We start from the raw sequence: 26,273 nt of genomic DNA, 5'->3' as shown, positions 1-26,273 counted from the left end.
TTGAAATTCCACAAGGCAGTGACAAAAAGCTTACAGCACCTGGTATTCCTAGGCGGTCTCCCATCCAAGTACTAACCAGGCCCGACCCTGCTTAGCTTCCGAGATCAGACGAGATCAGGCGTACTCAGGCCGGTGTGGCCGTAAGCGAGAAACAATCTCTTGCTGCACTATGTAAAGTCAAAGTGAGCCTGATTAACAGCTGTTGCATTTTCACCATTTAGATAAGCATCTTTGTGTCACTCAAAAAGTGGAAGAAATTGCATATACTGTAGCCATAATTTGTAGCACAGATTGTTGGATGAAATGCAAACTAACCTTGCTTACTTATTTCAAAGCGAGGGCACATATTTCAGCCTTGTGGGAAAAAACGGACAAAGAGTTGAAATTCCACAAGGCAGTGACAAAAAGCTTACAGCACCTGGTATTCCTAGGCGGTCTCCCATCCAAGTACTAACCAGGCCCGACCCTGCTTAGCTTCCGAGATCAGACGAGATCAGGCGTACTCAGGCCGGTGTGGCCGTAAGCGAGAAACAATCTCTTGCTGCACTATGTAAAGTCAAAGTGAGCCTGATTAACAGCTGTTGCATTTTCACCATTTAGATAAGCATCTTTGTGTCACTCAAAAAGTGGAAGAAATTGCATATACTGTAGCCATAATTTGTAGCACAGATTGTTGGATGAAATGCAAACTAACCTTGCTTACTTATTTCAAAGCGAGGGCACATATTTCAGCCTTGTGGGAAAAAACGGACAAAGAGTTGAAATTCCACAAGGCAGTGACAAAAAGCTTACAGCACCTGGTATTCCTAGGCGGTCTCCCATCCAAGTACTAACCAGGCCCGACCCTGCTTAGCTTCCGAGATCAGACGAGATCAGGCGTACTCAGGCCGGTGTGGCCGTAAGCGAGAAACAATCTCTTGCTGCACTATGTAAAGTCAAAGTGAGCCTGATTAACAGCTGTTGCATTTTCACCATTTAGATAAGCATCTTTGTGTCACTCAAAAAGTGGAAGAAATTGCATATACTGTAGCCATAATTTGTAGCACAGATTGTTGGATGAAATGCAAACTAACCTTGCTTACTTATTTCAAAGCGAGGGCACATATTTCAGCCTTGTGGGAAAAAACGGACAAAGAGTTGAAATTCCACAAGGCAGTGACAAAAAGCTTACAGCACCTGGTATTCCTAGGCGGTCTCCCATCCAAGTACTAACCAGGCCCGACCCTGCTTAGCTTCCGAGATCAGACGAGATCAGGCGTACTCAGGCCGGTGTGGCCGTAAGCGAGAAACAATCTCTTGCTGCACTATGTAAAGTCAAAGTGAGCCTGATTAACAGCTGTTGCATTTTCACCATTTAGATAAGCATCTTTGTGTCACTCAAAAAGTGGAAGAAATTGCATATACTGTAGCCATAATTTGTAGCACAGATTGTTGGATGAAATGCAAACTAACCTTGCTTACTTATTTCAAAGCGAGGGCACATATTTCAGCCTTGTGGGAAAAAACGGACAAAGAGTTGAAATTCCACAAGGCAGTGACAAAAAGCTTACAGCACCTGGTATTCCTAGGCGGTCTCCCATCCAAGTACTAACCAGGCCCGACCCTGCTTAGCTTCCGAGATCAGACGAGATCAGGCGTACTCAGGCCGGTGTGGCCGTAAGCGAGAAACAATCTCTTGCTGCACTATGTAAAGTCAAAGTGAGCCTGATTAACAGCTGTTGCATTTTCACCATTTAGATAAGCATCTTTGTGTCACTCAAAAAGTGGAAGAAATTGCATATACTGTAGCCATAATTTGTAGCACAGATTGTTGGATGAAATGCAAACTAACCTTGCTTACTTATTTCAAAGCGAGGGCACATATTTCAGCCTTGTGGGAAAAAACGGACAAAGAGTTGAAATTCCACAAGGCAGTGACAAAAAGCTTACAGCACCTGGTATTCCTAGGCGGTCTCCCATCCAAGTACTAACCAGGCCCGACCCTGCTTAGCTTCCGAGATCAGACGAGATCAGGCGTACTCAGGCCGGTGTGGCCGTAAGCGAGAAACAATCTCTTGCTGCACTATGTAAAGTCAAAGTGAGCCTGATTAACAGCTGTTGCATTTTCACCATTTAGATAAGCATCTTTGTGTCACTCAAAAAGTGGAAGAAATTGCATATACTGTAGCCATAATTTGTAGCACAGATTGTTGGATGAAATGCAAACTAACCTTGCTTACTTATTTCAAAGCGAGGGCACATATTTCAGCCTTGTGGGAAAAAACGGACAAAGAGTTGAAATTCCACAAGGCAGTGACAAAAAGCTTACAGCACCTGGTATTCCTAGGCGGTCTCCCATCCAAGTACTAACCAGGCCCGACCCTGCTTAGCTTCCGAGATCAGACGAGATCAGGCGTACTCAGGCCGGTGTGGCCGTAAGCGAGAAACAATCTCTTGCTGCACTATGTAAAGTCAAAGTGAGCCTGATTAACAGCTGTTGCATTTTCACCATTTAGATAAGCATCTTTGTGTCACTCAAAAAGTGGAAGAAATTGCATATACTGTAGCCATAATTTGTAGCACAGATTGTTGGATGAAATGCAAACTAACCTTGCTTACTTATTTCAAAGCGAGGGCACATATTTCAGCCTTGTGGGAAAAAACGGACAAAGAGTTGAAATTCCACAAGGCAGTGACAAAAAGCTTACAGCACCTGGTATTCCTAGGCGGTCTCCCATCCAAGTACTAACCAGGCCCGACCCTGCTTAGCTTCCGAGATCAGACGAGATCAGGCGTACTCAGGCCGGTGTGGCCGTAAGCGAGAAACAATCTCTTGCTGCACTATGTAAAGTCAAAGTGAGCCTGATTAACAGCTGTTGCATTTTCACCATTTAGATAAGCATCTTTGTGTCACTCAAAAAGTGGAAGAAATTGCATATACTGTAGCCATAATTTGTAGCACAGATTGTTGGATGAAATGCAAACTAACCTTGCTTACTTATTTCAAAGCGAGGGCACATATTTCAGCCTTGTGGGAAAAAACGGACAAAGAGTTGAAATTCCACAAGGCAGTGACAAAAAGCTTACAGCACCTGGTATTCCTAGGCGGTCTCCCATCCAAGTACTAACCAGGCCCGACCCTGCTTAGCTTCCGAGATCAGACGAGATCAGGCGTACTCAGGCCGGTGTGGCCGTAAGCGAGAAACAATCTCTTGCTGCACTATGTAAAGTCAAAGTGAGCCTGATTAACAGCTGTTGCATTTTCACCATTTAGATAAGCATCTTTGTGTCACTCAAAAAGTGGAAGAAATTGCATATACTGTAGCCATAATTTGTAGCACAGATTGTTGGATGAAATGCAAACTAACCTTGCTTACTTATTTCAAAGCGAGGGCACATATTTCAGCCTTGTGGGAAAAAACGGACAAAGAGTTGAAATTCCACAAGGCAGTGACAAAAAGCTTACAGCACCTGGTATTCCTAGGCGGTCTCCCATCCAAGTACTAACCAGGCCCGACCCTGCTTAGCTTCCGAGATCAGACGAGATCAGGCGTACTCAGGCCGGTGTGGCCGTAAGCGAGAAACAATCTCTTGCTGCACTATGTAAAGTCAAAGTGAGCCTGATTAACAGCTGTTGCATTTTCACCATTTAGATAAGCATCTTTGTGTCACTCAAAAAGTGGAAGAAATTGCATATACTGTAGCCATAATTTGTAGCACAGATTGTTGGATGAAATGCAAACTAACCTTGCTTACTTATTTCAAAGCGAGGGCACATATTTCAGCCTTGTGGGAAAAAACGGACAAAGAGTTGAAATTCCACAAGGCAGTGACAAAAAGCTTACAGCACCTGGTATTCCTAGGCGGTCTCCCATCCAAGTACTAACCAGGCCCGACCCTGCTTAGCTTCCGAGATCAGACGAGATCAGGCGTACTCAGGCCGGTGTGGCCGTAAGCGAGAAACAATCTCTTGCTGCACTATGTAAAGTCAAAGTGAGCCTGATTAACAGCTGTTGCATTTTCACCATTTAGATAAGCATCTTTGTGTCACTCAAAAAGTGGAAGAAATTGCATATACTGTAGCCATAATTTGTAGCACAGATTGTTGGATGAAATGCAAACTAACCTTGCTTACTTATTTCAAAGCGAGGGCACATATTTCAGCCTTGTGGGAAAAAACGGACAAAGAGTTGAAATTCCACAAGGCAGTGACAAAAAGCTTACAGCACCTGGTATTCCTAGGCGGTCTCCCATCCAAGTACTAACCAGGCCCGACCCTGCTTAGCTTCCGAGATCAGACGAGATCAGGCGTACTCAGGCCGGTGTGGCCGTAAGCGAGAAACAATCTCTTGCTGCACTATGTAAAGTCAAAGTGAGCCTGATTAACAGCTGTTGCATTTTCACCATTTAGATAAGCATCTTTGTGTCACTCAAAAAGTGGAAGAAATTGCATATACTGTAGCCATAATTTGTAGCACAGATTGTTGGATGAAATGCAAACTAACCTTGCTTACTTATTTCAAAGCGAGGGCACATATTTCAGCCTTGTGGGAAAAAACGGACAAAGAGTTGAAATTCCACAAGGCAGTGACAAAAAGCTTACAGCACCTGGTATTCCTAGGCGGTCTCCCATCCAAGTACTAACCAGGCCCGACCCTGCTTAGCTTCCGAGATCAGACGAGATCAGGCGTACTCAGGCCGGTGTGGCCGTAAGCGAGAAACAATCTCTTGCTGCACTATGTAAAGTCAAAGTGAGCCTGATTAACAGCTGTTGCATTTTCACCATTTAGATAAGCATCTTTGTGTCACTCAAAAAGTGGAAGAAATTGCATATACTGTAGCCATAATTTGTAGCACAGATTGTTGGATGAAATGCAAACTAACCTTGCTTACTTATTTCAAAGCGAGGGCACATATTTCAGCCTTGTGGGAAAAAACGGACAAAGAGTTGAAATTCCACAAGGCAGTGACAAAAAGCTTACAGCACCTGGTATTCCTAGGCGGTCTCCCATCCAAGTACTAACCAGGCCCGACCCTGCTTAGCTTCCGAGATCAGACGAGATCAGGCGTACTCAGGCCGGTGTGGCCGTAAGCGAGAAACAATCTCTTGCTGCACTATGTAAAGTCAAAGTGAGCCTGATTAACAGCTGTTGCATTTTCACCATTTAGATAAGCATCTTTGTGTCACTCAAAAAGTGGAAGAAATTGCATATACTGTAGCCATAATTTGTAGCACAGATTGTTGGATGAAATGCAAACTAACCTTGCTTACTTATTTCAAAGCGAGGGCACATATTTCAGCCTTGTGGGAAAAAACGGACAAAGAGTTGAAATTCCACAAGGCAGTGACAAAAAGCTTACAGCACCTGGTATTCCTAGGCGGTCTCCCATCCAAGTACTAACCAGGCCCGACCCTGCTTAGCTTCCGAGATCAGACGAGATCAGGCGTACTCAGGCCGGTGTGGCCGTAAGCGAGAAACAATCTCTTGCTGCACTATGTAAAGTCAAAGTGAGCCTGATTAACAGCTGTTGCATTTTCACCATTTAGATAAGCATCTTTGTGTCACTCAAAAAGTGGAAGAAATTGCATATACTGTAGCCATAATTTGTAGCACAGATTGTTGGATGAAATGCAAACTAACCTTGCTTACTTATTTCAAAGCGAGGGCACATATTTCAGCCTTGTGGGAAAAAACGGACAAAGAGTTGAAATTCCACAAGGCAGTGACAAAAAGCTTACAGCACCTGGTATTCCTAGGCGGTCTCCCATCCAAGTACTAACCAGGCCCGACCCTGCTTAGCTTCCGAGATCAGACGAGATCAGGCGTACTCAGGCCGGTGTGGCCGTAAGCGAGAAACAATCTCTTGCTGCACTATGTAAAGTCAAAGTGAGCCTGATTAACAGCTGTTGCATTTTCACCATTTAGATAAGCATCTTTGTGTCACTCAAAAAGTGGAAGAAATTGCATATACTGTAGCCATAATTTGTAGCACAGATTGTTGGATGAAATGCAAACTAACCTTGCTTACTTATTTCAAAGCGAGGGCACATATTTCAGCCTTGTGGGAAAAAACGGACAAAGAGTTGAAATTCCACAAGGCAGTGACAAAAAGCTTACAGCACCTGGTATTCCTAGGCGGTCTCCCATCCAAGTACTAACCAGGCCCGACCCTGCTTAGCTTCCGAGATCAGACGAGATCAGGCGTACTCAGGCCGGTGTGGCCGTAAGCGAGAAACAATCTCTTGCTGCACTATGTAAAGTCAAAGTGAGCCTGATTAACAGCTGTTGCATTTTCACCATTTAGATAAGCATCTTTGTGTCACTCAAAAAGTGGAAGAAATTGCATATACTGTAGCCATAATTTGTAGCACAGATTGTTGGATGAAATGCAAACTAACCTTGCTTACTTATTTCAAAGCGAGGGCACATATTTCAGCCTTGTGGGAAAAAACGGACAAAGAGTTGAAATTCCACAAGGCAGTGACAAAAAGCTTACAGCACCTGGTATTCCTAGGCGGTCTCCCATCCAAGTACTAACCAGGCCCGACCCTGCTTAGCTTCCGAGATCAGACGAGATCAGGCGTACTCAGGCCGGTGTGGCCGTAAGCGAGAAACAATCTCTTGCTGCACTATGTAAAGTCAAAGTGAGCCTGATTAACAGCTGTTGCATTTTCACCATTTAGATAAGCATCTTTGTGTCACTCAAAAAGTGGAAGAAATTGCATATACTGTAGCCATAATTTGTAGCACAGATTGTTGGATGAAATGCAAACTAACCTTGCTTACTTATTTCAAAGCGAGGGCACATATTTCAGCCTTGTGGGAAAAAACGGACAAAGAGTTGAAATTCCACAAGGCAGTGACAAAAAGCTTACAGCACCTGGTATTCCTAGGCGGTCTCCCATCCAAGTACTAACCAGGCCCGACCCTGCTTAGCTTCCGAGATCAGACGAGATCAGGCGTACTCAGGCCGGTGTGGCCGTAAGCGAGAAACAATCTCTTGCTGCACTATGTAAAGTCAAAGTGAGCCTGATTAACAGCTGTTGCATTTTCACCATTTAGATAAGCATCTTTGTGTCACTCAAAAAGTGGAAGAAATTGCATATACTGTAGCCATAATTTGTAGCACAGATTGTTGGATGAAATGCAAACTAACCTTGCTTACTTATTTCAAAGCGAGGGCACATATTTCAGCCTTGTGGGAAAAAACGGACAAAGAGTTGAAATTCCACAAGGCAGTGACAAAAAGCTTACAGCACCTGGTATTCCTAGGCGGTCTCCCATCCAAGTACTAACCAGGCCCGACCCTGCTTAGCTTCCGAGATCAGACGAGATCAGGCGTACTCAGGCCGGTGTGGCCGTAAGCGAGAAACAATCTCTTGCTGCACTATGTAAAGTCAAAGTGAGCCTGATTAACAGCTGTTGCATTTTCACCATTTAGATAAGCATCTTTGTGTCACTCAAAAAGTGGAAGAAATTGCATATACTGTAGCCATAATTTGTAGCACAGATTGTTGGATGAAATGCAAACTAACCTTGCTTACTTATTTCAAAGCGAGGGCACATATTTCAGCCTTGTGGGAAAAAACGGACAAAGAGTTGAAATTCCACAAGGCAGTGACAAAAAGCTTACAGCACCTGGTATTCCTAGGCGGTCTCCCATCCAAGTACTAACCAGGCCCGACCCTGCTTAGCTTCCGAGATCAGACGAGATCAGGCGTACTCAGGCCGGTGTGGCCGTAAGCGAGAAACAATCTCTTGCTGCACTATGTAAAGTCAAAGTGAGCCTGATTAACAGCTGTTGCATTTTCACCATTTAGATAAGCATCTTTGTGTCACTCAAAAAGTGGAAGAAATTGCATATACTGTAGCCATAATTTGTAGCACAGATTGTTGGATGAAATGCAAACTAACCTTGCTTACTTATTTCAAAGCGAGGGCACATATTTCAGCCTTGTGGGAAAAAACGGACAAAGAGTTGAAATTCCACAAGGCAGTGACAAAAAGCTTACAGCACCTGGTATTCCTAGGCGGTCTCCCATCCAAGTACTAACCAGGCCCGACCCTGCTTAGCTTCCGAGATCAGACGAGATCAGGCGTACTCAGGCCGGTGTGGCCGTAAGCGAGAAACAATCTCTTGCTGCACTATGTAAAGTCAAAGTGAGCCTGATTAACAGCTGTTGCATTTTCACCATTTAGATAAGCATCTTTGTGTCACTCAAAAAGTGGAAGAAATTGCATATACTGTAGCCATAATTTGTAGCACAGATTGTTGGATGAAATGCAAACTAACCTTGCTTACTTATTTCAAAGCGAGGGCACATATTTCAGCCTTGTGGGAAAAAACGGACAAAGAGTTGAAATTCCACAAGGCAGTGACAAAAAGCTTACAGCACCTGGTATTCCTAGGCGGTCTCCCATCCAAGTACTAACCAGGCCCGACCCTGCTTAGCTTCCGAGATCAGACGAGATCAGGCGTACTCAGGCCGGTGTGGCCGTAAGCGAGAAACAATCTCTTGCTGCACTATGTAAAGTCAAAGTGAGCCTGATTAACAGCTGTTGCATTTTCACCATTTAGATAAGCATCTTTGTGTCACTCAAAAAGTGGAAGAAATTGCATATACTGTAGCCATAATTTGTAGCACAGATTGTTGGATGAAATGCAAACTAACCTTGCTTACTTATTTCAAAGCGAGGGCACATATTTCAGCCTTGTGGGAAAAAACGGACAAAGAGTTGAAATTCCACAAGGCAGTGACAAAAAGCTTACAGCACCTGGTATTCCTAGGCGGTCTCCCATCCAAGTACTAACCAGGCCCGACCCTGCTTAGCTTCCGAGATCAGACGAGATCAGGCGTACTCAGGCCGGTGTGGCCGTAAGCGAGAAACAATCTCTTGCTGCACTATGTAAAGTCAAAGTGAGCCTGATTAACAGCTGTTGCATTTTCACCATTTAGATAAGCATCTTTGTGTCACTCAAAAAGTGGAAGAAATTGCATATACTGTAGCCATAATTTGTAGCACAGATTGTTGGATGAAATGCAAACTAACCTTGCTTACTTATTTCAAAGCGAGGGCACATATTTCAGCCTTGTGGGAAAAAACGGACAAAGAGTTGAAATTCCACAAGGCAGTGACAAAAAGCTTACAGCACCTGGTATTCCTAGGCGGTCTCCCATCCAAGTACTAACCAGGCCCGACCCTGCTTAGCTTCCGAGATCAGACGAGATCAGGCGTACTCAGGCCGGTGTGGCCGTAAGCGAGAAACAATCTCTTGCTGCACTATGTAAAGTCAAAGTGAGCCTGATTAACAGCTGTTGCATTTTCACCATTTAGATAAGCATCTTTGTGTCACTCAAAAAGTGGAAGAAATTGCATATACTGTAGCCATAATTTGTAGCACAGATTGTTGGATGAAATGCAAACTAACCTTGCTTACTTATTTCAAAGCGAGGGCACATATTTCAGCCTTGTGGGAAAAAACGGACAAAGAGTTGAAATTCCACAAGGCAGTGACAAAAAGCTTACAGCACCTGGTATTCCTAGGCGGTCTCCCATCCAAGTACTAACCAGGCCCGACCCTGCTTAGCTTCCGAGATCAGACGAGATCAGGCGTACTCAGGCCGGTGTGGCCGTAAGCGAGAAACAATCTCTTGCTGCACTATGTAAAGTCAAAGTGAGCCTGATTAACAGCTGTTGCATTTTCACCATTTAGATAAGCATCTTTGTGTCACTCAAAAAGTGGAAGAAATTGCATATACTGTAGCCATAATTTGTAGCACAGATTGTTGGATGAAATGCAAACTAACCTTGCTTACTTATTTCAAAGCGAGGGCACATATTTCAGCCTTGTGGGAAAAAACGGACAAAGAGTTGAAATTCCACAAGGCAGTGACAAAAAGCTTACAGCACCTGGTATTCCTAGGCGGTCTCCCATCCAAGTACTAACCAGGCCCGACCCTGCTTAGCTTCCGAGATCAGACGAGATCAGGCGTACTCAGGCCGGTGTGGCCGTAAGCGAGAAACAATCTCTTGCTGCACTATGTAAAGTCAAAGTGAGCCTGATTAACAGCTGTTGCATTTTCACCATTTAGATAAGCATCTTTGTGTCACTCAAAAAGTGGAAGAAATTGCATATACTGTAGCCATAATTTGTAGCACAGATTGTTGGATGAAATGCAAACTAACCTTGCTTACTTATTTCAAAGCGAGGGCACATATTTCAGCCTTGTGGGAAAAAACGGACAAAGAGTTGAAATTCCACAAGGCAGTGACAAAAAGCTTACAGCACCTGGTATTCCTAGGCGGTCTCCCATCCAAGTACTAACCAGGCCCGACCCTGCTTAGCTTCCGAGATCAGACGAGATCAGGCGTACTCAGGCCGGTGTGGCCGTAAGCGAGAAACAATCTCTTGCTGCACTATGTAAAGTCAAAGTGAGCCTGATTAACAGCTGTTGCATTTTCACCATTTAGATAAGCATCTTTGTGTCACTCAAAAAGTGGAAGAAATTGCATATACTGTAGCCATAATTTGTAGCACAGATTGTTGGATGAAATGCAAACTAACCTTGCTTACTTATTTCAAAGCGAGGGCACATATTTCAGCCTTGTGGGAAAAAACGGACAAAGAGTTGAAATTCCACAAGGCAGTGACAAAAAGCTTACAGCACCTGGTATTCCTAGGCGGTCTCCCATCCAAGTACTAACCAGGCCCGACCCTGCTTAGCTTCCGAGATCAGACGAGATCAGGCGTACTCAGGCCGGTGTGGCCGTAAGCGAGAAACAATCTCTTGCTGCACTATGTAAAGTCAAAGTGAGCCTGATTAACAGCTGTTGCATTTTCACCATTTAGATAAGCATCTTTGTGTCACTCAAAAAGTGGAAGAAATTGCATATACTGTAGCCATAATTTGTAGCACAGATTGTTGGATGAAATGCAAACTAACCTTGCTTACTTATTTCAAAGCGAGGGCACATATTTCAGCCTTGTGGGAAAAAACGGACAAAGAGTTGAAATTCCACAAGGCAGTGACAAAAAGCTTACAGCACCTGGTATTCCTAGGCGGTCTCCCATCCAAGTACTAACCAGGCCCGACCCTGCTTAGCTTCCGAGATCAGACGAGATCAGGCGTACTCAGGCCGGTGTGGCCGTAAGCGAGAAACAATCTCTTGCTGCACTATGTAAAGTCAAAGTGAGCCTGATTAACAGCTGTTGCATTTTCACCATTTAGATAAGCATCTTTGTGTCACTCAAAAAGTGGAAGAAATTGCATATACTGTAGCCATAATTTGTAGCACAGATTGTTGGATGAAATGCAAACTAACCTTGCTTACTTATTTCAAAGCGAGGGCACATATTTCAGCCTTGTGGGAAAAAACGGACAAAGAGTTGAAATTCCACAAGGCAGTGACAAAAAGCTTACAGCACCTGGTATTCCTAGGCGGTCTCCCATCCAAGTACTAACCAGGCCCGACCCTGCTTAGCTTCCGAGATCAGACGAGATCAGGCGTACTCAGGCCGGTGTGGCCGTAAGCGAGAAACAATCTCTTGCTGCACTATGTAAAGTCAAAGTGAGCCTGATTAACAGCTGTTGCATTTTCACCATTTAGATAAGCATCTTTGTGTCACTCAAAAAGTGGAAGAAATTGCATATACTGTAGCCATAATTTGTAGCACAGATTGTTGGATGAAATGCAAACTAACCTTGCTTACTTATTTCAAAGCGAGGGCACATATTTCAGCCTTGTGGGAAAAAACGGACAAAGAGTTGAAATTCCACAAGGCAGTGACAAAAAGCTTACAGCACCTGGTATTCCTAGGCGGTCTCCCATCCAAGTACTAACCAGGCCCGACCCTGCTTAGCTTCCGAGATCAGACGAGATCAGGCGTACTCAGGCCGGTGTGGCCGTAAGCGAGAAACAATCTCTTGCTGCACTATGTAAAGTCAAAGTGAGCCTGATTAACAGCTGTTGCATTTTCACCATTTAGATAAGCATCTTTGTGTCACTCAAAAAGTGGAAGAAATTGCATATACTGTAGCCATAATTTGTAGCACAGATTGTTGGATGAAATGCAAACTAACCTTGCTTACTTATTTCAAAGCGAGGGCACATATTTCAGCCTTGTGGGAAAAAACGGACAAAGAGTTGAAATTCCACAAGGCAGTGACAAAAAGCTTACAGCACCTGGTATTCCTAGGCGGTCTCCCATCCAAGTACTAACCAGGCCCGACCCTGCTTAGCTTCCGAGATCAGACGAGATCAGGCGTACTCAGGCCGGTGTGGCCGTAAGCGAGAAACAATCTCTTGCTGCACTATGTAAAGTCAAAGTGAGCCTGATTAACAGCTGTTGCATTTTCACCATTTAGATAAGCATCTTTGTGTCACTCAAAAAGTGGAAGAAATTGCATATACTGTAGCCATAATTTGTAGCACAGATTGTTGGATGAAATGCAAACTAACCTTGCTTACTTATTTCAAAGCGAGGGCACATATTTCAGCCTTGTGGGAAAAAACGGACAAAGAGTTGAAATTCCACAAGGCAGTGACAAAAAGCTTACAGCACCTGGTATTCCTAGGCGGTCTCCCATCCAAGTACTAACCAGGCCCGACCCTGCTTAGCTTCCGAGATCAGACGAGATCAGGCGTACTCAGGCCGGTGTGGCCGTAAGCGAGAAACAATCTCTTGCTGCACTATGTAAAGTCAAAGTGAGCCTGATTAACAGCTGTTGCATTTTCACCATTTAGATAAGCATCTTTGTGTCACTCAAAAAGTGGAAGAAATTGCATATACTGTAGCCATAATTTGTAGCACAGATTGTTGGATGAAATGCAAACTAACCTTGCTTACTTATTTCAAAGCGAGGGCACATATTTCAGCCTTGTGGGAAAAAACGGACAAAGAGTTGAAATTCCACAAGGCAGTGACAAAAAGCTTACAGCACCTGGTATTCCTAGGCGGTCTCCCATCCAAGTACTAACCAGGCCCGACCCTGCTTAGCTTCCGAGATCAGACGAGATCAGGCGTACTCAGGCCGGTGTGGCCGTAAGCGAGAAACAATCTCTTGCTGCACTATGTAAAGTCAAAGTGAGCCTGATTAACAGCTGTTGCATTTTCACCATTTAGATAAGCATCTTTGTGTCACTCAAAAAGTGGAAGAAATTGCATATACTGTAGCCATAATTTGTAGCACAGATTGTTGGATGAAATGCAAACTAACCTTGCTTACTTATTTCAAAGCGAGGGCACATATTTCAGCCTTGTGGGAAAAAACGGACAAAGAGTTGAAATTCCACAAGGCAGTGACAAAAAGCTTACAGCACCTGGTATTCCTAGGCGGTCTCCCATCCAAGTACTAACCAGGCCCGACCCTGCTTAGCTTCCGAGATCAGACGAGATCAGGCGTACTCAGGCCGGTGTGGCCGTAAGCGAGAAACAATCTCTTGCTGCACTATGTAAAGTCAAAGTGAGCCTGATTAACAGCTGTTGCATTTTCACCATTTAGATAAGCATCTTTGTGTCACTCAAAAAGTGGAAGAAATTGCATATACTGTAGCCATAATTTGTAGCACAGATTGTTGGATGAAATGCAAACTAACCTTGCTTACTTATTTCAAAGCGAGGGCACATATTTCAGCCTTGTGGGAAAAAACGGACAAAGAGTTGAAATTCCACAAGGCAGTGACAAAAAGCTTACAGCACCTGGTATTCCTAGGCGGTCTCCCATCCAAGTACTAACCAGGCCCGACCCTGCTTAGCTTCCGAGATCAGACGAGATCAGGCGTACTCAGGCCGGTGTGGCCGTAAGCGAGAAACAATCTCTTGCTGCACTATGTAAAGTCAAAGTGAGCCTGATTAACAGCTGTTGCATTTTCACCATTTAGATAAGCATCTTTGTGTCACTCAAAAAGTGGAAGAAATTGCATATACTGTAGCCATAATTTGTAGCACAGATTGTTGGATGAAATGCAAACTAACCTTGCTTACTTATTTCAAAGCGAGGGCACATATTTCAGCCTTGTGGGAAAAAACGGACAAAGAGTTGAAATTCCACAAGGCAGTGACAAAAAGCTTACAGCACCTGGTATTCCTAGGCGGTCTCCCATCCAAGTACTAACCAGGCCCGACCCTGCTTAGCTTCCGAGATCAGACGAGATCAGGCGTACTCAGGCCGGTGTGGCCGTAAGCGAGAAACAATCTCTTGCTGCACTATGTAAAGTCAAAGTGAGCCTGATTAACAGCTGTTGCATTTTCACCATTTAGATAAGCATCTTTGTGTCACTCAAAAAGTGGAAGAAATTGCATATACTGTAGCCATAATTTGTAGCACAGATTGTTGGATGAAATGCAAACTAACCTTGCTTACTTATTTCAAAGCGAGGGCACATATTTCAGCCTTGTGGGAAAAAACGGACAAAGAGTTGAAATTCCACAAGGCAGTGACAAAAAGCTTACAGCACCTGGTATTCCTAGGCGGTCTCCCATCCAAGTACTAACCAGGCCCGACCCTGCTTAGCTTCCGAGATCAGACGAGATCAGGCGTACTCAGGCCGGTGTGGCCGTAAGCGAGAAACAATCTCTTGCTGCACTATGTAAAGTCAAAGTGAGCCTGATTAACAGCTGTTGCATTTTCACCATTTAGATAAGCATCTTTGTGTCACTCAAAAAGTGGAAGAAATTGCATATACTGTAGCCATAATTTGTAGCACAGATTGTTGGATGAAATGCAAACTAACCTTGCTTACTTATTTCAAAGCGAGGGCACATATTTCAGCCTTGTGGGAAAAAACGGACAAAGAGTTGAAATTCCACAAGGCAGTGACAAAAAGCTTACAGCACCTGGTATTCCTAGGCGGTCTCCCATCCAAGTACTAACCAGGCCCGACCCTGCTTAGCTTCCGAGATCAGACGAGATCAGGCGTACTCAGGCCGGTGTGGCCGTAAGCGAGAAACAATCTCTTGCTGCACTATGTAAAGTCAAAGTGAGCCTGATTAACAGCTGTTGCATTTTCACCATTTAGATAAGCATCTTTGTGTCACTCAAAAAGTGGAAGAAATTGCATATACTGTAGCCATAATTTGTAGCACAGATTGTTGGATGAAATGCAAACTAACCTTGCTTACTTATTTCAAAGCGAGGGCACATATTTCAGCCTTGTGGGAAAAAACGGACAAAGAGTTGAAATTCCACAAGGCAGTGACAAAAAGCTTACAGCACCTGGTATTCCTAGGCGGTCTCCCATCCAAGTACTAACCAGGCCCGACCCTGCTTAGCTTCCGAGATCAGACGAGATCAGGCGTACTCAGGCCGGTGTGGCCGTAAGCGAGAAACAATCTCTTGCTGCACTATGTAAAGTCAAAGTGAGCCTGATTAACAGCTGTTGCATTTTCACCATTTAGATAAGCATCTTTGTGTCACTCAAAAAGTGGAAGAAATTGCATATACTGTAGCCATAATTTGTAGCACAGATTGTTGGATGAAATGCAAACTAACCTTGCTTACTTATTTCAAAGCGAGGGCACATATTTCAGCCTTGTGGGAAAAAACGGACAAAGAGTTGAAATTCCACAAGGCAGTGACAAAAAGCTTACAGCACCTGGTATTCCTAGGCGGTCTCCCATCCAAGTACTAACCAGGCCCGACCCTGCTTAGCTTCCGAGATCAGACGAGATCAGGCGTACTCAGGCCGGTGTGGCCGTAAGCGAGAAACAATCTCTTGCTGCACTATGTAAAGTCAAAGTGAGCCTGATTAACAGCTGTTGCATTTTCACCATTTAGATAAGCATCTTTGTGTCACTCAAAAAGTGGAAGAAATTGCATATACTGTAGCCATAATTTGTAGCACAGATTGTTGGATGAAATGCAAACTAACCTTGCTTACTTATTTCAAAGCGAGGGCACATATTTCAGCCTTGTGGGAAAAAACGGACAAAGAGTTGAAATTCCACAAGGCAGTGACAAAAAGCTTACAGCACCTGGTATTCCTAGGCGGTCTCCCATCCAAGTACTAACCAGGCCCGACCCTGCTTAGCTTCCGAGATCAGACGAGATCAGGCGTACTCAGGCCGGTGTGGCCGTAAGCGAGAAACAATCTCTTGCTGCACTATGTAAAGTCAAAGTGAGCCTGATTAACAGCTGTTGCATTTTCACCATTTAGATAAGCATCTTTGTGTCACTCAAAAAGTGGAAGAAATTGCATATACTGTAGCCATAATTTGTAGCACAGATTGTTGGATGAAATGCAAACTAACCTTGCTTACTTATTTCAAAGCGAGGGCACATATTTCAGCCTTGTGGGAAAAAACGGACAAAGAGTTGAAATTCCACAAGGCAGTGACAAAAAGCTTACAGCACCTGGTATTCCTAGGCGGTCTCCCATCCAAGTACTAACCAGGCCCGACCCTGCTTAGCTTCCGAGATCAGACGAGATCAGGCGTACTCAGGCCGGTGTGGCCGTAAGCGAGAAACAATCTCTTGCTGCACTATGTAAAGTCAAAGTGAGCCTGATTAACAGCTGTTGCATTTTCACCATTTAGATAAGCATCTTTGTGTCACTCAAAAAGTGGAAGAAATTGCATATACTGTAGCCATAATTTGTAGCACAGATTGTTGGATGAAATGCAAACTAACCTTGCTTACTTATTTCAAAGCGAGGGCACATATTTCAGCCTTGTGGGAAAAAACGGACAAAGAGTTGAAATTCCACAAGGCAGTGACAAAAAGCTTACAGCACCTGGTATTCCTAGGCGGTCTCCCATCCAAGTACTAACCAGGCCCGACCCTGCTTAGCTTCCGAGATCAGACGAGATCAGGCGTACTCAGGCCGGTGTGGCCGTAAGCGAGAAACAATCTCTTGCTGCACTATGTAAAGTCAAAGTGAGCCTGATTAACAGCTGTTGCATTTTCACCATTTAGATAAGCATCTTTGTGTCACTCAAAAAGTGGAAGAAATTGCATATACTGTAGCCATAATTTGTAGCACAGATTGTTGGATGAAATGCAAACTAACCTTGCTTACTTATTTCAAAGCGAGGGCACATATTTCAGCCTTGTGGGAAAAAACGGACAAAGAGTTGAAATTCCACAAGGCAGTGACAAAAAGCTTACAGCACCTGGTATTCCTAGGCGGTCTCCCATCCAAGTACTAACCAGGCCCGACCCTGCTTAGCTTCCGAGATCAGACGAGATCAGGCGTACTCAGGCCGGTGTGGCCGTAAGCGAGAAACAATCTCTTGCTGCACTATGTAAAGTCAAAGTGAGCCTGATTAACAGCTGTTGCATTTTCACCATTTAGATAAGCATCTTTGTGTCACTCAAAAAGTGGAAGAAATTGCATATACTGTAGCCATAATTTGTAGCACAGATTGTTGGATGAAATGCAAACTAACCTTGCTTACTTATTTCAAAGCGAGGGCACATATTTCAGCCTTGTGGGAAAAAACGGACAAAGAGTTGAAATTCCACAAGGCAGTGACAAAAAGCTTACAGCACCTGGTATTCCTAGGCGGTCTCCCATCCAAGTACTAACCAGGCCCGACCCTGCTTAGCTTCCGAGATCAGACGAGATCAGGCGTACTCAGGCCGGTGTGGCCGTAAGCGAGAAACAATCTCTTGCTGCACTATGTAAAGTCAAAGTGAGCCTGATTAACAGCTGTTGCATTTTCACCATTTAGATAAGCATCTTTGTGTCACTCAAAAAGTGGAAGAAATTGCATATACTGTAGCCATAATTTGTAGCACAGATTGTTGGATGAAATGCAAACTAACCTTGCTTACTTATTTCAAAGCGAGGGCACATATTTCAGCCTTGTGGGAAAAAACGGACAAAGAGTTGAAATTCCACAAGGCAGTGACAAAAAGCTTACAGCACCTGGTATTCCTAGGCGGTCTCCCATCCAAGTACTAACCAGGCCCGACCCTGCTTAGCTTCCGAGATCAGACGAGATCAGGCGTACTCAGGCCGGTGTGGCCGTAAGCGAGAAACAATCTCTTGCTGCACTATGTAAAGTCAAAGTGAGCCTGATTAACAGCTGTTGCATTTTCACCATTTAGATAAGCATCTTTGTGTCACTCAAAAAGTGGAAGAAATTGCATATACTGTAGCCATAATTTGTAGCACAGATTGTTGGATGAAATGCAAACTAACCTTGCTTACTTATTTCAAAGCGAGGGCACATATTTCAGCCTTGTGGGAAAAAACGGACAAAGAGTTGAAATTCCACAAGGCAGTGACAAAAAGCTTACAGCACCTGGTATTCCTAGGCGGTCTCCCATCCAAGTACTAACCAGGCCCGACCCTGCTTAGCTTCCGAGATCAGACGAGATCAGGCGTACTCAGGCCGGTGTGGCCGTAAGCGAGAAACAATCTCTTGCTGCACTATGTAAAGTCAAAGTGAGCCTGATTAACAGCTGTTGCATTTTCACCATTTAGATAAGCATCTTTGTGTCACTCAAAAAGTGGAAGAAATTGCATATACTGTAGCCATAATTTGTAGCACAGATTGTTGGATGAAATGCAAACTAACCTTGCTTACTTATTTCAAAGCGAGGGCACATATTTCAGCCTTGTGGGAAAAAACGGACAAAGAGTTGAAATTCCACAAGGCAGTGACAAAAAGCTTACAGCACCTGGTATTCCTAGGCGGTCTCCCATCCAAGTACTAACCAGGCCCGACCCTGCTTAGCTTCCGAGATCAGACGAGATCAGGCGTACTCAGGCCGGTGTGGCCGTAAGCGAGAAACAATCTCTTGCTGCACTATGTAAAGTCAAAGTGAGCCTGATTAACAGCTGTTGCATTTTCACCATTTAGATAAGCATCTTTGTGTCACTCAAAAAGTGGAAGAAATTGCATATACTGTAGCCATAATTTGTAGCACAGATTGTTGGATGAAATGCAAACTAACCTTGCTTACTTATTTCAAAGCGAGGGCACATATTTCAGCCTTGTGGGAAAAAACGGACAAAGAGTTGAAATTCCACAAGGCAGTGACAAAAAGCTTACAGCACCTGGTATTCCTAGGCGGTCTCCCATCCAAGTACTAACCAGGCCCGACCCTGCTTAGCTTCCGAGATCAGACGAGATCAGGCGTACTCAGGCCGGTGTGGCCGTAAGCGAGAAACAATCTCTTGCTGCACTATGTAAAGTCAAAGTGAGCCTGATTAACAGCTGTTGCATTTTCACCATTTAGATAAGCATCTTTGTGTCACTCAAAAAGTGGAAGAAATTGCATATACTGTAGCCATAATTTGTAGCACAGATTGTTGGATGAAATGCAAACTAACCTTGCTTACTTATTTCAAAGCGAGGGCACATATTTCAGCCTTGTGGGAAAAAACGGACAAAGAGTTGAAATTCCACAAGGCAGTGACAAAAAGCTTACAGCACCTGGTATTCCTAGGCGGTCTCCCATCCAAGTACTAACCAGGCCCGACCCTGCTTAGCTTCCGAGATCAGACGAGATCAGGCGTACTCAGGCCGGTGTGGCCGTAAGCGAGAAACAATCTCTTGCTGCACTATGTAAAGTCAAAGTGAGCCTGATTAACAGCTGTTGCATTTTCACCATTTAGATAAGCATCTTTGTGTCACTCAAAAAGTGGAAGAAATTGCATATACTGTAGCCATAATTTGTAGCACAGATTGTTGGATGAAATGCAAACTAACCTTGCTTACTTATTTCAAAGCGAGGGCACATATTTCAGCCTTGTGGGAAAAAACGGACAAAGAGTTGAAATTCCACAAGGCAGTGACAAAAAGCTTACAGCACCTGGTATTCCTAGGCGGTCTCCCATCCAAGTACTAACCAGGCCCGACCCTGCTTAGCTTCCGAGATCAGACGAGATCAGGCGTACTCAGGCCGGTGTGGCCGTAAGCGAGAAACAATCTCTTGCTGCACTATGTAAAGTCAAAGTGAGCCTGATTAACAGCTGTTGCATTTTCACCATTTAGATAAGCATCTTTGTGTCACTCAAAAAGTGGAAGAAATTGCATATACTGTAGCCATAATTTGTAGCACAGATTGTTGGATGAAATGCAAACTAACCTTGCTTACTTATTTCAAAGCGAGGGCACATATTTCAGCCTTGTGGGAAAAAACGGACAAAGAGTTGAAATTCCACAAGGCAGTGACAAAAAGCTTACAGCACCTGGTATTCCTAGGCGGTCTCCCATCCAAGTACTAACCAGGCCCGACCCTGCTTAGCTTCCGAGATCAGACGAGATCAGGCGTACTCAGGCCGGTGTGGCCGTAAGCGAGAAACAATCTCTTGCTGCACTATGTAAAGTCAAAGTGAGCCTGATTAACAGCTGTTGCATTTTCACCATTTAGATAAGCATCTTTGTGTCACTCAAAAAGTGGAAGAAATTGCATATACTGTAGCCATAATTTGTAGCACAGATTGTTGGATGAAATGCAAACTAACCTTGCTTACTTATTTCAAAGCGAGGGCACATATTTCAGCCTTGTGGGAAAAAACGGACAAAGAGTTGAAATTCCACAAGGCAGTGACAAAAAGCTTACAGCACCTGGTATTCCTAGGCGGTCTCCCATCCAAGTACTAACCAGGCCCGACCCTGCTTAGCTTCCGAGATCAGACGAGATCAGGCGTACTCAGGCCGGTGTGGCCGTAAGCGAGAAACAATCTCTTGCTGCACTATGTAAAGTCAAAGTGAGCCTGATTAACAGCTGTTGCATTTTCACCATTTAGATAAGCATCTTTGTGTCACTCAAAAAGTGGAAGAAATTGCATATACTGTAGCCATAATTTGTAGCACAGATTGTTGGATGAAATGCAAACTAACCTTGCTTACTTATTTCAAAGCGAGGGCACATATTTCAGCCTTGTGGGAAAAAACGGACAAAGAGTTGAAATTCCACAAGGCAGTGACAAAAAGCTTACAGCACCTGGTATTCCTAGGCGGTCTCCCATCCAAGTACTAACCAGGCCCGACCCTGCTTAGCTTCCGAGATCAGACGAGATCAGGCGTACTCAGGCCGGTGTGGCCGTAAGCGAGAAACAATCTCTTGCTGCACTATGTAAAGTCAAAGTGAGCCTGATTAACAGCTGTTGCATTTTCACCATTTAGATAAGCATCTTTGTGTCACTCAAAAAGTGGAAGAAATTGCATATACTGTAGCCATAATTTGTAGCACAGATTGTTGGATGAAATGCAAACTAACCTTGCTTACTTATTTCAAAGCGAGGGCACATATTTCAGCCTTGTGGGAAAAAACGGACAAAGAGTTGAAATTCCACAAGGCAGTGACAAAAAGCTTACAGCACCTGGTATTCCTAGGCGGTCTCCCATCCAAGTACTAACCAGGCCCGACCCTGCTTAGCTTCCGAGATCAGACGAGATCAGGCGTACTCAGGCCGGTGTGGCCGTAAGCGAGAAACAATCTCTTGCTGCACTATGTAAAGTCAAAGTGAGCCTGATTAACAGCTGTTGCATTTTCACCATTTAGATAAGCATCTTTGTGTCACTCAAAAAGTGGAAGAAATTGCATATACTGTAGCCATAATTTGTAGCACAGATTGTTGGATGAAATGCAAACTAACCTTGCTTACTTATTTCAAAGCGAGGGCACATATTTCAGCCTTGTGGGAAAAAACGGACAAAGAGTTGAAATTCCACAAGGCAGTGACAAAAAGCTTACAGCACCTGGTATTCCTAGGCGGTCTCCCATCCAAGTACTAACCAGGCCCGACCCTGCTTAGCTTCCGAGATCAGACGAGATCAGGCGTACTCAGGCCGGTGTGGCCGTAAGCGAGAAACAATCTCTTGCTGCACTATGTAAAGTCAAAGTGAGCCTGATTAACAGCTGTTGCATTTTCACCATTTAGATAAGCATCTTTGTGTCACTCAAAAAGTGGAAGAAATTGCATATACTGTAGCCATAATTTGTAGCACAGATTGTTGGATGAAATGCAAACTAACCTTGCTTACTTATTTCAAAGCGAGGGCACATATTTCAGCCTTGTGGGAAAAAACGGACAAAGAGTTGAAATTCCACAAGGCAGTGACAAAAAGCTTACAGCACCTGGTATTCCTAGGCGGTCTCCCATCCAAGTACTAACCAGGCCCGACCCTGCTTAGCTTCCGAGATCAGACGAGATCAGGCGTACTCAGGCCGGTGTGGCCGTAAGCGAGAAACAATCTCTTGCTGCACTATGTAAAGTCAAAGTGAGCCTGATTAACAGCTGTTGCATTTTCACCATTTAGATAAGCATCTTTGTGTCACTCAAAAAGTGGAAGAAATTGCATATACTGTAGCCATAATTTGTAGCACAGATTGTTGGATGAAATGCAAACTAACCTTGCTTACTTATTTCAAAGCGAGGGCACATATTTCAGCCTTGTGGGAAAAAACGGACAAAGAGTTGAAATTCCACAAGGCAGTGACAAAAAGCTTACAGCACCTGGTATTCCTAGGCGGTCTCCCATCCAAGTACTAACCAGGCCCGACCCTGCTTAGCTTCCGAGATCAGACGAGATCAGGCGTACTCAGGCCGGTGTGGCCGTAAGCGAGAAACAATCTCTTGCTGCACTATGTAAAGTCAAAGTGAGCCTGATTAACAGCTGTTGCATTTTCACCATTTAGATAAGCATCTTTGTGTCACTCAAAAAGTGGAAGAAATTGCATATACTGTAGCCATAATTTGTAGCACAGATTGTTGGATGAAATGCAAACTAACCTTGCTTACTTATTTCAAAGCGAGGGCACATATTTCAGCCTTGTGGGAAAAAACGGACAAAGAGTTGAAATTCCACAAGGCAGTGACAAAAAGCTTACAGCACCTGGTATTCCTAGGCGGTCTCCCATCCAAGTACTAACCAGGCCCGACCCTGCTTAGCTTCCGAGATCAGACGAGATCAGGCGTACTCAGGCCGGTGTGGCCGTAAGCGAGAAACAATCTCTTGCTGCACTATGTAAAGTCAAAGTGAGCCTGATTAACAGCTGTTGCATTTTCACCATTTAGATAAGCATCTTTGTGTCACTCAAAAAGTGGAAGAAATTGCATATACTGTAGCCATAATTTGTAGCACAGATTGTTGGATGAAATGCAAACTAACCTTGCTTACTTATTTCAAAGCGAGGGCACATATTTCAGCCTTGTGGGAAAAAACGGACAAAGAGTTGAAATTCCACAAGGCAGTGACAAAAAGCTTACAGCACCTGGTATTCCTAGGCGGTCTCCCATCCAAGTACTAACCAGGCCCGACCCTGCTTAGCTTCCGAGATCAGACGAGATCAGGCGTACTCAGGCCGGTGTGGCCGTAAGCGAGAAACAATCTCTTGCTGCACTATGTAAAGTCAAAGTGAGCCTGATTAACAGCTGTTGCATTTTCACCATTTAGATAAGCATCTTTGTGTCACTCAAAAAGTGGAAGAAATTGCATATACTGTAGCCATAATTTGTAGCACAGATTGTTGGATGAAATGCAAACTAACCTTGCTTACTTATTTCAAAGCGAGGGCACATATTTCAGCCTTGTGGGAAAAAACGGACAAAGAGTTGAAATTCCACAAGGCAGTGACAAAAAGCTTACAGCACCTGGTATTCCTAGGCGGTCTCCCATCCAAGTACTAACCAGGCCCGACCCTGCTTAGCTTCCGAGATCAGACGAGATCAGGCGTACTCAGGCCGGTGTGGCCGTAAGCGAGAAACAATCTCTTGCTGCACTATGTAAAGTCAAAGTGAGCCTGATTAACAGCTGTTGCATTTTCACCATTTAGATAAGCATCTTTGTGTCACTCAAAAAGTGGAAGAAATTGCATATACTGTAGCCATAATTTGTAGCACAGATTGTTGGATGAAATGCAAACTAACCTTGCTTACTTATTTCAAAGCGAGGGCACATATTTCAGCCTTGTGGGAAAAAACGGACAAAGAGTTGAAATTCCACAAGGCAGTGACAAAAAGCTTACAGCACCTGGTATTCCTAGGCGGTCTCCCATCCAAGTACTAACCAGGCCCGACCCTGCTTAGCTTCCGAGATCAGACGAGATCAGGCGTACTCAGGCCGGTGTGGCCGTAAGCGAGAAACAATCTCTTGCTGCACTATGTAAAGTCAAAGTGAGCCTGATTAACAGCTGTTGCATTTTCACCATTTAGATAAGCATCTTTGTGTCACTCAAAAAGTGGAAGAAATTGCATATACTGTAGCCATAATTTGTAGCACAGATTGTTGGATGAAATGCAAACTAACCTTGCTTACTTATTTCAAAGCGAGGGCACATATTTCAGCCTTGTGGGAAAAAACGGACAAAGAGTTGAAATTCCACAAGGCAGTGACAAAAAGCTTACAGCACCTGGTATTCCTAGGCGGTCTCCCATCCAAGTACTAACCAGGCCCGACCCTGCTTAGCTTCCGAGATCAGACGAGATCAGGCGTACTCAGGCCGGTGTGGCCGTAAGCGAGAAACAATCTCTTGCTGCACTATGTAAAGTCAAAGTGAGCCTGATTAACAGCTGTTGCATTTTCACCATTTAGATAAGCATCTTTGTGTCACTCAAAAAGTGGAAGAAATTGCATATACTGTAGCCATAATTTGTAGCACAGATTGTTGGATGAAATGCAAACTAACCTTGCTTACTTATTTCAAAGCGAGGGCACATATTTCAGCCTTGTGGGAAAAAACGGACAAAGAGTTGAAATTCCACAAGGCAGTGACAAAAAGCTTACAGCACCTGGTATTCCTAGGCGGTCTCCCATCCAAGTACTAACCAGGCCCGACCCTGCTTAGCTTCCGAGATCAGACGAGATCAGGCGTACTCAGGCCGGTGTGGCCGTAAGCGAGAAACAATCTCTTGCTGCACTATGTAAAGTCAAAGTGAGCCTGATTAACAGCTGTTGCATTTTCACCATTTAGATAAGCATCTTTGTGTCACTCAAAAAGTGGAAGAAATTGCATATACTGTAGCCATAATTTGTAGCACAGATTGTTGGATGAAATGCAAACTAACCTTGCTTACTTATTTCAAAGCGAGGGCACATATTTCAGCCTTGTGGGAAAAAACGGACAAAGAGTTGAAATTCCACAAGGCAGTGACAAAAAGCTTACAGCACCTGGTATTCCTAGGCGGTCTCCCATCCAAGTACTAACCAGGCCCGACCCTGCTTAGCTTCCGAGATCAGACGAGATCAGGCGTACTCAGGCCGGTGTGGCCGTAAGCGAGAAACAATCTCTTGCTGCACTATGTAAAGTCAAAGTGAGCCTGATTAACAGCTGTTGCATTTTCACCATTTAGATAAGCATCTTTGTGTCACTCAAAAAGTGGAAGAAATTGCATATACTGTAGCCATAATTTGTAGCACAGATTGTTGGATGAAATGCAAACTAACCTTGCTTACTTATTTCAAAGCGAGGGCACATATTTCAGCCTTGTGGGAAAAAACGGACAAAGAGTTGAAATTCCACAAGGCAGTGACAAAAAGCTTACAGCACCTGGTATTCCTAGGCGGTCTCCCATCCAAGTACTAACCAGGCCCGACCCTGCTTAGCTTCCGAGATCAGACGAGATCAGGCGTACTCAGGCCGGTGTGGCCGTAAGCGAGAAACAATCTCTTGCTGCACTATGTAAAGTCAAAGTGAGCCTGATTAACAGCTGTTGCATTTTCACCATTTAGATAAGCATCTTTGTGTCACTCAAAAAGTGGAAGAAATTGCATATACTGTAGCCATAATTTGTAGCACAGATTGTTGGATGAAATGCAAACTAACCTTGCTTACTTATTTCAAAGCGAGGGCACATATTTCAGCCTTGTGGGAAAAAACGGACAAAGAGTTGAAATTCCACAAGGCAGTGACAAAAAGCTTACAGCACCTGGTATTCCTAGGCGGTCTCCCATCCAAGTACTAACCAGGCCCGACCCTGCTTAGCTTCCGAGATCAGACGAGATCAGGCGTACTCAGGCCGGTGTGGCCGTAAGCGAGAAACAATCTCTTGCTGCACTATGTAAAGTCAAAGTGAGCCTGATTAACAGCTGTTGCATTTTCACCATTTAGATAAGCATCTTTGTGTCACTCAAAAAGTGGAAGAAATTGCATATACTGTAGCCATAATTTGTAGCACAGATTGTTGGATGAAATGCAAACTAACCTTGCTTACTTATTTCAAAGCGAGGGCACATATTTCAGCCTTGTGGGAAAAAACGGACAAAGAGTTGAAATTCCACAAGGCAGTGACAAAAAGCTTACAGCACCTGGTATTCCTAGGCGGTCTCCCATCCAAGTACTAACCAGGCCCGACCCTGCTTAGCTTCCGAGATCAGACGAGATCAGGCGT

At 44.1% G+C, this 26,273-nt stretch overlaps 70 non-coding genes across 70 annotated transcripts in view; all 70 read right to left on the bottom strand.

Annotated features, from left to right (window-relative positions):
• Window positions 1-27: 27 nt before the first annotated feature.
• LOC118957362 lies at window positions 28-146 on the bottom strand. Its single transcript, XR_005046674.1, has one exon. It is a non-coding gene; the product is annotated as a 5S ribosomal RNA (ribosomal RNA).
• Window positions 147-406: 260 nt separating this feature from the next.
• On the bottom strand, window positions 407-525 carry LOC118957361. Its single transcript, XR_005046673.1, has one exon. It is a non-coding gene; the product is annotated as a 5S ribosomal RNA (ribosomal RNA).
• A 260-nt stretch (window positions 526-785) lies between these two features.
• LOC118957360 lies at window positions 786-904 on the bottom strand. The gene has a single exon (XR_005046672.1). It is a non-coding gene; the product is annotated as a 5S ribosomal RNA (ribosomal RNA).
• Window positions 905-1,164: 260 nt separating this feature from the next.
• Window positions 1,165-1,283, bottom strand: LOC118957359. Its single transcript, XR_005046671.1, has one exon. It is a non-coding gene; the product is annotated as a 5S ribosomal RNA (ribosomal RNA).
• A 260-nt stretch (window positions 1,284-1,543) lies between these two features.
• LOC118957358 lies at window positions 1,544-1,662 on the bottom strand. Its single transcript, XR_005046670.1, has one exon. It is a non-coding gene; the product is annotated as a 5S ribosomal RNA (ribosomal RNA).
• A 260-nt stretch (window positions 1,663-1,922) lies between these two features.
• Window positions 1,923-2,041, bottom strand: LOC118957356. The gene has a single exon (XR_005046668.1). It is a non-coding gene; the product is annotated as a 5S ribosomal RNA (ribosomal RNA).
• Window positions 2,042-2,301: 260 nt separating this feature from the next.
• LOC118957355 lies at window positions 2,302-2,420 on the bottom strand. The gene has a single exon (XR_005046667.1). It is a non-coding gene; the product is annotated as a 5S ribosomal RNA (ribosomal RNA).
• A 260-nt stretch (window positions 2,421-2,680) lies between these two features.
• On the bottom strand, window positions 2,681-2,799 carry LOC118957354. Its single transcript, XR_005046666.1, has one exon. It is a non-coding gene; the product is annotated as a 5S ribosomal RNA (ribosomal RNA).
• Window positions 2,800-3,059: 260 nt separating this feature from the next.
• On the bottom strand, window positions 3,060-3,178 carry LOC118957353. Its single transcript, XR_005046665.1, has one exon. It is a non-coding gene; the product is annotated as a 5S ribosomal RNA (ribosomal RNA).
• Window positions 3,179-3,438: 260 nt separating this feature from the next.
• Window positions 3,439-3,557, bottom strand: LOC118957352. Its single transcript, XR_005046664.1, has one exon. It is a non-coding gene; the product is annotated as a 5S ribosomal RNA (ribosomal RNA).
• Window positions 3,558-3,817: 260 nt separating this feature from the next.
• LOC118957351 lies at window positions 3,818-3,936 on the bottom strand. The gene has a single exon (XR_005046663.1). It is a non-coding gene; the product is annotated as a 5S ribosomal RNA (ribosomal RNA).
• Window positions 3,937-4,196: 260 nt separating this feature from the next.
• On the bottom strand, window positions 4,197-4,315 carry LOC118957350. The gene has a single exon (XR_005046662.1). It is a non-coding gene; the product is annotated as a 5S ribosomal RNA (ribosomal RNA).
• Window positions 4,316-4,575: 260 nt separating this feature from the next.
• On the bottom strand, window positions 4,576-4,694 carry LOC118957349. The gene has a single exon (XR_005046661.1). It is a non-coding gene; the product is annotated as a 5S ribosomal RNA (ribosomal RNA).
• A 260-nt stretch (window positions 4,695-4,954) lies between these two features.
• On the bottom strand, window positions 4,955-5,073 carry LOC118957348. The gene has a single exon (XR_005046660.1). It is a non-coding gene; the product is annotated as a 5S ribosomal RNA (ribosomal RNA).
• A 260-nt stretch (window positions 5,074-5,333) lies between these two features.
• On the bottom strand, window positions 5,334-5,452 carry LOC118957347. Its single transcript, XR_005046659.1, has one exon. It is a non-coding gene; the product is annotated as a 5S ribosomal RNA (ribosomal RNA).
• A 260-nt stretch (window positions 5,453-5,712) lies between these two features.
• Window positions 5,713-5,831, bottom strand: LOC118957345. Its single transcript, XR_005046657.1, has one exon. It is a non-coding gene; the product is annotated as a 5S ribosomal RNA (ribosomal RNA).
• Window positions 5,832-6,091: 260 nt separating this feature from the next.
• Window positions 6,092-6,210, bottom strand: LOC118957344. Its single transcript, XR_005046656.1, has one exon. It is a non-coding gene; the product is annotated as a 5S ribosomal RNA (ribosomal RNA).
• Window positions 6,211-6,470: 260 nt separating this feature from the next.
• LOC118957343 lies at window positions 6,471-6,589 on the bottom strand. Its single transcript, XR_005046655.1, has one exon. It is a non-coding gene; the product is annotated as a 5S ribosomal RNA (ribosomal RNA).
• Window positions 6,590-6,849: 260 nt separating this feature from the next.
• Window positions 6,850-6,968, bottom strand: LOC118957342. Its single transcript, XR_005046654.1, has one exon. It is a non-coding gene; the product is annotated as a 5S ribosomal RNA (ribosomal RNA).
• Window positions 6,969-7,228: 260 nt separating this feature from the next.
• Window positions 7,229-7,347, bottom strand: LOC118957341. Its single transcript, XR_005046653.1, has one exon. It is a non-coding gene; the product is annotated as a 5S ribosomal RNA (ribosomal RNA).
• Window positions 7,348-7,607: 260 nt separating this feature from the next.
• On the bottom strand, window positions 7,608-7,726 carry LOC118957340. The gene has a single exon (XR_005046652.1). It is a non-coding gene; the product is annotated as a 5S ribosomal RNA (ribosomal RNA).
• Window positions 7,727-7,986: 260 nt separating this feature from the next.
• Window positions 7,987-8,105, bottom strand: LOC118957339. The gene has a single exon (XR_005046651.1). It is a non-coding gene; the product is annotated as a 5S ribosomal RNA (ribosomal RNA).
• A 260-nt stretch (window positions 8,106-8,365) lies between these two features.
• LOC118957338 lies at window positions 8,366-8,484 on the bottom strand. Its single transcript, XR_005046650.1, has one exon. It is a non-coding gene; the product is annotated as a 5S ribosomal RNA (ribosomal RNA).
• A 260-nt stretch (window positions 8,485-8,744) lies between these two features.
• On the bottom strand, window positions 8,745-8,863 carry LOC118957337. The gene has a single exon (XR_005046649.1). It is a non-coding gene; the product is annotated as a 5S ribosomal RNA (ribosomal RNA).
• A 260-nt stretch (window positions 8,864-9,123) lies between these two features.
• On the bottom strand, window positions 9,124-9,242 carry LOC118957336. The gene has a single exon (XR_005046648.1). It is a non-coding gene; the product is annotated as a 5S ribosomal RNA (ribosomal RNA).
• Window positions 9,243-9,502: 260 nt separating this feature from the next.
• On the bottom strand, window positions 9,503-9,621 carry LOC118957334. The gene has a single exon (XR_005046646.1). It is a non-coding gene; the product is annotated as a 5S ribosomal RNA (ribosomal RNA).
• Window positions 9,622-9,881: 260 nt separating this feature from the next.
• Window positions 9,882-10,000, bottom strand: LOC118957333. The gene has a single exon (XR_005046645.1). It is a non-coding gene; the product is annotated as a 5S ribosomal RNA (ribosomal RNA).
• A 260-nt stretch (window positions 10,001-10,260) lies between these two features.
• Window positions 10,261-10,379, bottom strand: LOC118957332. The gene has a single exon (XR_005046644.1). It is a non-coding gene; the product is annotated as a 5S ribosomal RNA (ribosomal RNA).
• A 260-nt stretch (window positions 10,380-10,639) lies between these two features.
• On the bottom strand, window positions 10,640-10,758 carry LOC118957331. Its single transcript, XR_005046643.1, has one exon. It is a non-coding gene; the product is annotated as a 5S ribosomal RNA (ribosomal RNA).
• A 260-nt stretch (window positions 10,759-11,018) lies between these two features.
• Window positions 11,019-11,137, bottom strand: LOC118957330. Its single transcript, XR_005046642.1, has one exon. It is a non-coding gene; the product is annotated as a 5S ribosomal RNA (ribosomal RNA).
• A 260-nt stretch (window positions 11,138-11,397) lies between these two features.
• LOC118957329 lies at window positions 11,398-11,516 on the bottom strand. The gene has a single exon (XR_005046641.1). It is a non-coding gene; the product is annotated as a 5S ribosomal RNA (ribosomal RNA).
• Window positions 11,517-11,776: 260 nt separating this feature from the next.
• On the bottom strand, window positions 11,777-11,895 carry LOC118957328. Its single transcript, XR_005046640.1, has one exon. It is a non-coding gene; the product is annotated as a 5S ribosomal RNA (ribosomal RNA).
• A 260-nt stretch (window positions 11,896-12,155) lies between these two features.
• On the bottom strand, window positions 12,156-12,274 carry LOC118957327. The gene has a single exon (XR_005046639.1). It is a non-coding gene; the product is annotated as a 5S ribosomal RNA (ribosomal RNA).
• A 260-nt stretch (window positions 12,275-12,534) lies between these two features.
• LOC118957326 lies at window positions 12,535-12,653 on the bottom strand. Its single transcript, XR_005046638.1, has one exon. It is a non-coding gene; the product is annotated as a 5S ribosomal RNA (ribosomal RNA).
• A 260-nt stretch (window positions 12,654-12,913) lies between these two features.
• Window positions 12,914-13,032, bottom strand: LOC118957325. The gene has a single exon (XR_005046637.1). It is a non-coding gene; the product is annotated as a 5S ribosomal RNA (ribosomal RNA).
• Window positions 13,033-13,292: 260 nt separating this feature from the next.
• Window positions 13,293-13,411, bottom strand: LOC118957323. Its single transcript, XR_005046635.1, has one exon. It is a non-coding gene; the product is annotated as a 5S ribosomal RNA (ribosomal RNA).
• A 260-nt stretch (window positions 13,412-13,671) lies between these two features.
• On the bottom strand, window positions 13,672-13,790 carry LOC118957322. Its single transcript, XR_005046634.1, has one exon. It is a non-coding gene; the product is annotated as a 5S ribosomal RNA (ribosomal RNA).
• Window positions 13,791-14,050: 260 nt separating this feature from the next.
• On the bottom strand, window positions 14,051-14,169 carry LOC118957321. Its single transcript, XR_005046633.1, has one exon. It is a non-coding gene; the product is annotated as a 5S ribosomal RNA (ribosomal RNA).
• A 260-nt stretch (window positions 14,170-14,429) lies between these two features.
• Window positions 14,430-14,548, bottom strand: LOC118957320. The gene has a single exon (XR_005046632.1). It is a non-coding gene; the product is annotated as a 5S ribosomal RNA (ribosomal RNA).
• A 260-nt stretch (window positions 14,549-14,808) lies between these two features.
• LOC118957319 lies at window positions 14,809-14,927 on the bottom strand. The gene has a single exon (XR_005046631.1). It is a non-coding gene; the product is annotated as a 5S ribosomal RNA (ribosomal RNA).
• Window positions 14,928-15,187: 260 nt separating this feature from the next.
• On the bottom strand, window positions 15,188-15,306 carry LOC118957318. The gene has a single exon (XR_005046630.1). It is a non-coding gene; the product is annotated as a 5S ribosomal RNA (ribosomal RNA).
• Window positions 15,307-15,566: 260 nt separating this feature from the next.
• On the bottom strand, window positions 15,567-15,685 carry LOC118957317. The gene has a single exon (XR_005046629.1). It is a non-coding gene; the product is annotated as a 5S ribosomal RNA (ribosomal RNA).
• A 260-nt stretch (window positions 15,686-15,945) lies between these two features.
• Window positions 15,946-16,064, bottom strand: LOC118957316. The gene has a single exon (XR_005046628.1). It is a non-coding gene; the product is annotated as a 5S ribosomal RNA (ribosomal RNA).
• Window positions 16,065-16,324: 260 nt separating this feature from the next.
• Window positions 16,325-16,443, bottom strand: LOC118957315. The gene has a single exon (XR_005046627.1). It is a non-coding gene; the product is annotated as a 5S ribosomal RNA (ribosomal RNA).
• Window positions 16,444-16,703: 260 nt separating this feature from the next.
• Window positions 16,704-16,822, bottom strand: LOC118957314. The gene has a single exon (XR_005046626.1). It is a non-coding gene; the product is annotated as a 5S ribosomal RNA (ribosomal RNA).
• A 260-nt stretch (window positions 16,823-17,082) lies between these two features.
• LOC118957312 lies at window positions 17,083-17,201 on the bottom strand. The gene has a single exon (XR_005046624.1). It is a non-coding gene; the product is annotated as a 5S ribosomal RNA (ribosomal RNA).
• A 260-nt stretch (window positions 17,202-17,461) lies between these two features.
• Window positions 17,462-17,580, bottom strand: LOC118957311. The gene has a single exon (XR_005046623.1). It is a non-coding gene; the product is annotated as a 5S ribosomal RNA (ribosomal RNA).
• Window positions 17,581-17,840: 260 nt separating this feature from the next.
• Window positions 17,841-17,959, bottom strand: LOC118957310. The gene has a single exon (XR_005046622.1). It is a non-coding gene; the product is annotated as a 5S ribosomal RNA (ribosomal RNA).
• Window positions 17,960-18,219: 260 nt separating this feature from the next.
• On the bottom strand, window positions 18,220-18,338 carry LOC118957309. The gene has a single exon (XR_005046621.1). It is a non-coding gene; the product is annotated as a 5S ribosomal RNA (ribosomal RNA).
• A 260-nt stretch (window positions 18,339-18,598) lies between these two features.
• Window positions 18,599-18,717, bottom strand: LOC118957308. The gene has a single exon (XR_005046620.1). It is a non-coding gene; the product is annotated as a 5S ribosomal RNA (ribosomal RNA).
• A 260-nt stretch (window positions 18,718-18,977) lies between these two features.
• Window positions 18,978-19,096, bottom strand: LOC118957307. Its single transcript, XR_005046619.1, has one exon. It is a non-coding gene; the product is annotated as a 5S ribosomal RNA (ribosomal RNA).
• Window positions 19,097-19,356: 260 nt separating this feature from the next.
• LOC118957306 lies at window positions 19,357-19,475 on the bottom strand. The gene has a single exon (XR_005046618.1). It is a non-coding gene; the product is annotated as a 5S ribosomal RNA (ribosomal RNA).
• Window positions 19,476-19,735: 260 nt separating this feature from the next.
• Window positions 19,736-19,854, bottom strand: LOC118957305. Its single transcript, XR_005046617.1, has one exon. It is a non-coding gene; the product is annotated as a 5S ribosomal RNA (ribosomal RNA).
• A 260-nt stretch (window positions 19,855-20,114) lies between these two features.
• LOC118957304 lies at window positions 20,115-20,233 on the bottom strand. The gene has a single exon (XR_005046616.1). It is a non-coding gene; the product is annotated as a 5S ribosomal RNA (ribosomal RNA).
• A 260-nt stretch (window positions 20,234-20,493) lies between these two features.
• On the bottom strand, window positions 20,494-20,612 carry LOC118957303. Its single transcript, XR_005046615.1, has one exon. It is a non-coding gene; the product is annotated as a 5S ribosomal RNA (ribosomal RNA).
• A 260-nt stretch (window positions 20,613-20,872) lies between these two features.
• Window positions 20,873-20,991, bottom strand: LOC118957301. The gene has a single exon (XR_005046613.1). It is a non-coding gene; the product is annotated as a 5S ribosomal RNA (ribosomal RNA).
• A 260-nt stretch (window positions 20,992-21,251) lies between these two features.
• Window positions 21,252-21,370, bottom strand: LOC118957300. Its single transcript, XR_005046612.1, has one exon. It is a non-coding gene; the product is annotated as a 5S ribosomal RNA (ribosomal RNA).
• Window positions 21,371-21,630: 260 nt separating this feature from the next.
• Window positions 21,631-21,749, bottom strand: LOC118957299. The gene has a single exon (XR_005046611.1). It is a non-coding gene; the product is annotated as a 5S ribosomal RNA (ribosomal RNA).
• Window positions 21,750-22,009: 260 nt separating this feature from the next.
• LOC118957298 lies at window positions 22,010-22,128 on the bottom strand. Its single transcript, XR_005046610.1, has one exon. It is a non-coding gene; the product is annotated as a 5S ribosomal RNA (ribosomal RNA).
• A 260-nt stretch (window positions 22,129-22,388) lies between these two features.
• Window positions 22,389-22,507, bottom strand: LOC118957297. The gene has a single exon (XR_005046609.1). It is a non-coding gene; the product is annotated as a 5S ribosomal RNA (ribosomal RNA).
• A 260-nt stretch (window positions 22,508-22,767) lies between these two features.
• LOC118957296 lies at window positions 22,768-22,886 on the bottom strand. Its single transcript, XR_005046608.1, has one exon. It is a non-coding gene; the product is annotated as a 5S ribosomal RNA (ribosomal RNA).
• A 260-nt stretch (window positions 22,887-23,146) lies between these two features.
• Window positions 23,147-23,265, bottom strand: LOC118957295. The gene has a single exon (XR_005046607.1). It is a non-coding gene; the product is annotated as a 5S ribosomal RNA (ribosomal RNA).
• A 260-nt stretch (window positions 23,266-23,525) lies between these two features.
• Window positions 23,526-23,644, bottom strand: LOC118957294. Its single transcript, XR_005046606.1, has one exon. It is a non-coding gene; the product is annotated as a 5S ribosomal RNA (ribosomal RNA).
• Window positions 23,645-23,904: 260 nt separating this feature from the next.
• Window positions 23,905-24,023, bottom strand: LOC118957293. The gene has a single exon (XR_005046605.1). It is a non-coding gene; the product is annotated as a 5S ribosomal RNA (ribosomal RNA).
• Window positions 24,024-24,283: 260 nt separating this feature from the next.
• On the bottom strand, window positions 24,284-24,402 carry LOC118957292. Its single transcript, XR_005046604.1, has one exon. It is a non-coding gene; the product is annotated as a 5S ribosomal RNA (ribosomal RNA).
• A 260-nt stretch (window positions 24,403-24,662) lies between these two features.
• On the bottom strand, window positions 24,663-24,781 carry LOC118957290. Its single transcript, XR_005046602.1, has one exon. It is a non-coding gene; the product is annotated as a 5S ribosomal RNA (ribosomal RNA).
• A 260-nt stretch (window positions 24,782-25,041) lies between these two features.
• On the bottom strand, window positions 25,042-25,160 carry LOC118957289. The gene has a single exon (XR_005046601.1). It is a non-coding gene; the product is annotated as a 5S ribosomal RNA (ribosomal RNA).
• Window positions 25,161-25,420: 260 nt separating this feature from the next.
• On the bottom strand, window positions 25,421-25,539 carry LOC118957288. The gene has a single exon (XR_005046600.1). It is a non-coding gene; the product is annotated as a 5S ribosomal RNA (ribosomal RNA).
• Window positions 25,540-25,799: 260 nt separating this feature from the next.
• Window positions 25,800-25,918, bottom strand: LOC118957287. Its single transcript, XR_005046599.1, has one exon. It is a non-coding gene; the product is annotated as a 5S ribosomal RNA (ribosomal RNA).
• Window positions 25,919-26,178: 260 nt separating this feature from the next.
• LOC118957286 overlaps window positions 26,179-26,273 on the bottom strand; it is a 119-nt gene continuing 24 nt past the window's right edge. Inside the window, exon 1 of the ribosomal RNA XR_005046598.1 lies at window positions 26,179-26,273. This exon is cut by the window's right edge and continues 24 nt beyond it. This is a non-coding gene — a ribosomal RNA (5S ribosomal RNA).

This window comes from Oncorhynchus mykiss, unplaced genomic scaffold, assembly GCF_013265735.2.
Source record: "Oncorhynchus mykiss isolate Arlee unplaced genomic scaffold, USDA_OmykA_1.1 un_scaffold_450, whole genome shotgun sequence".
Classification (NCBI taxonomy): Eukaryota; Metazoa; Chordata; class Actinopteri; order Salmoniformes; family Salmonidae; genus Oncorhynchus; species Oncorhynchus mykiss.
Note: the sequence above shows the minus strand (reverse complement) of the source record. Positions and strands in the feature narration are given on the sequence as shown.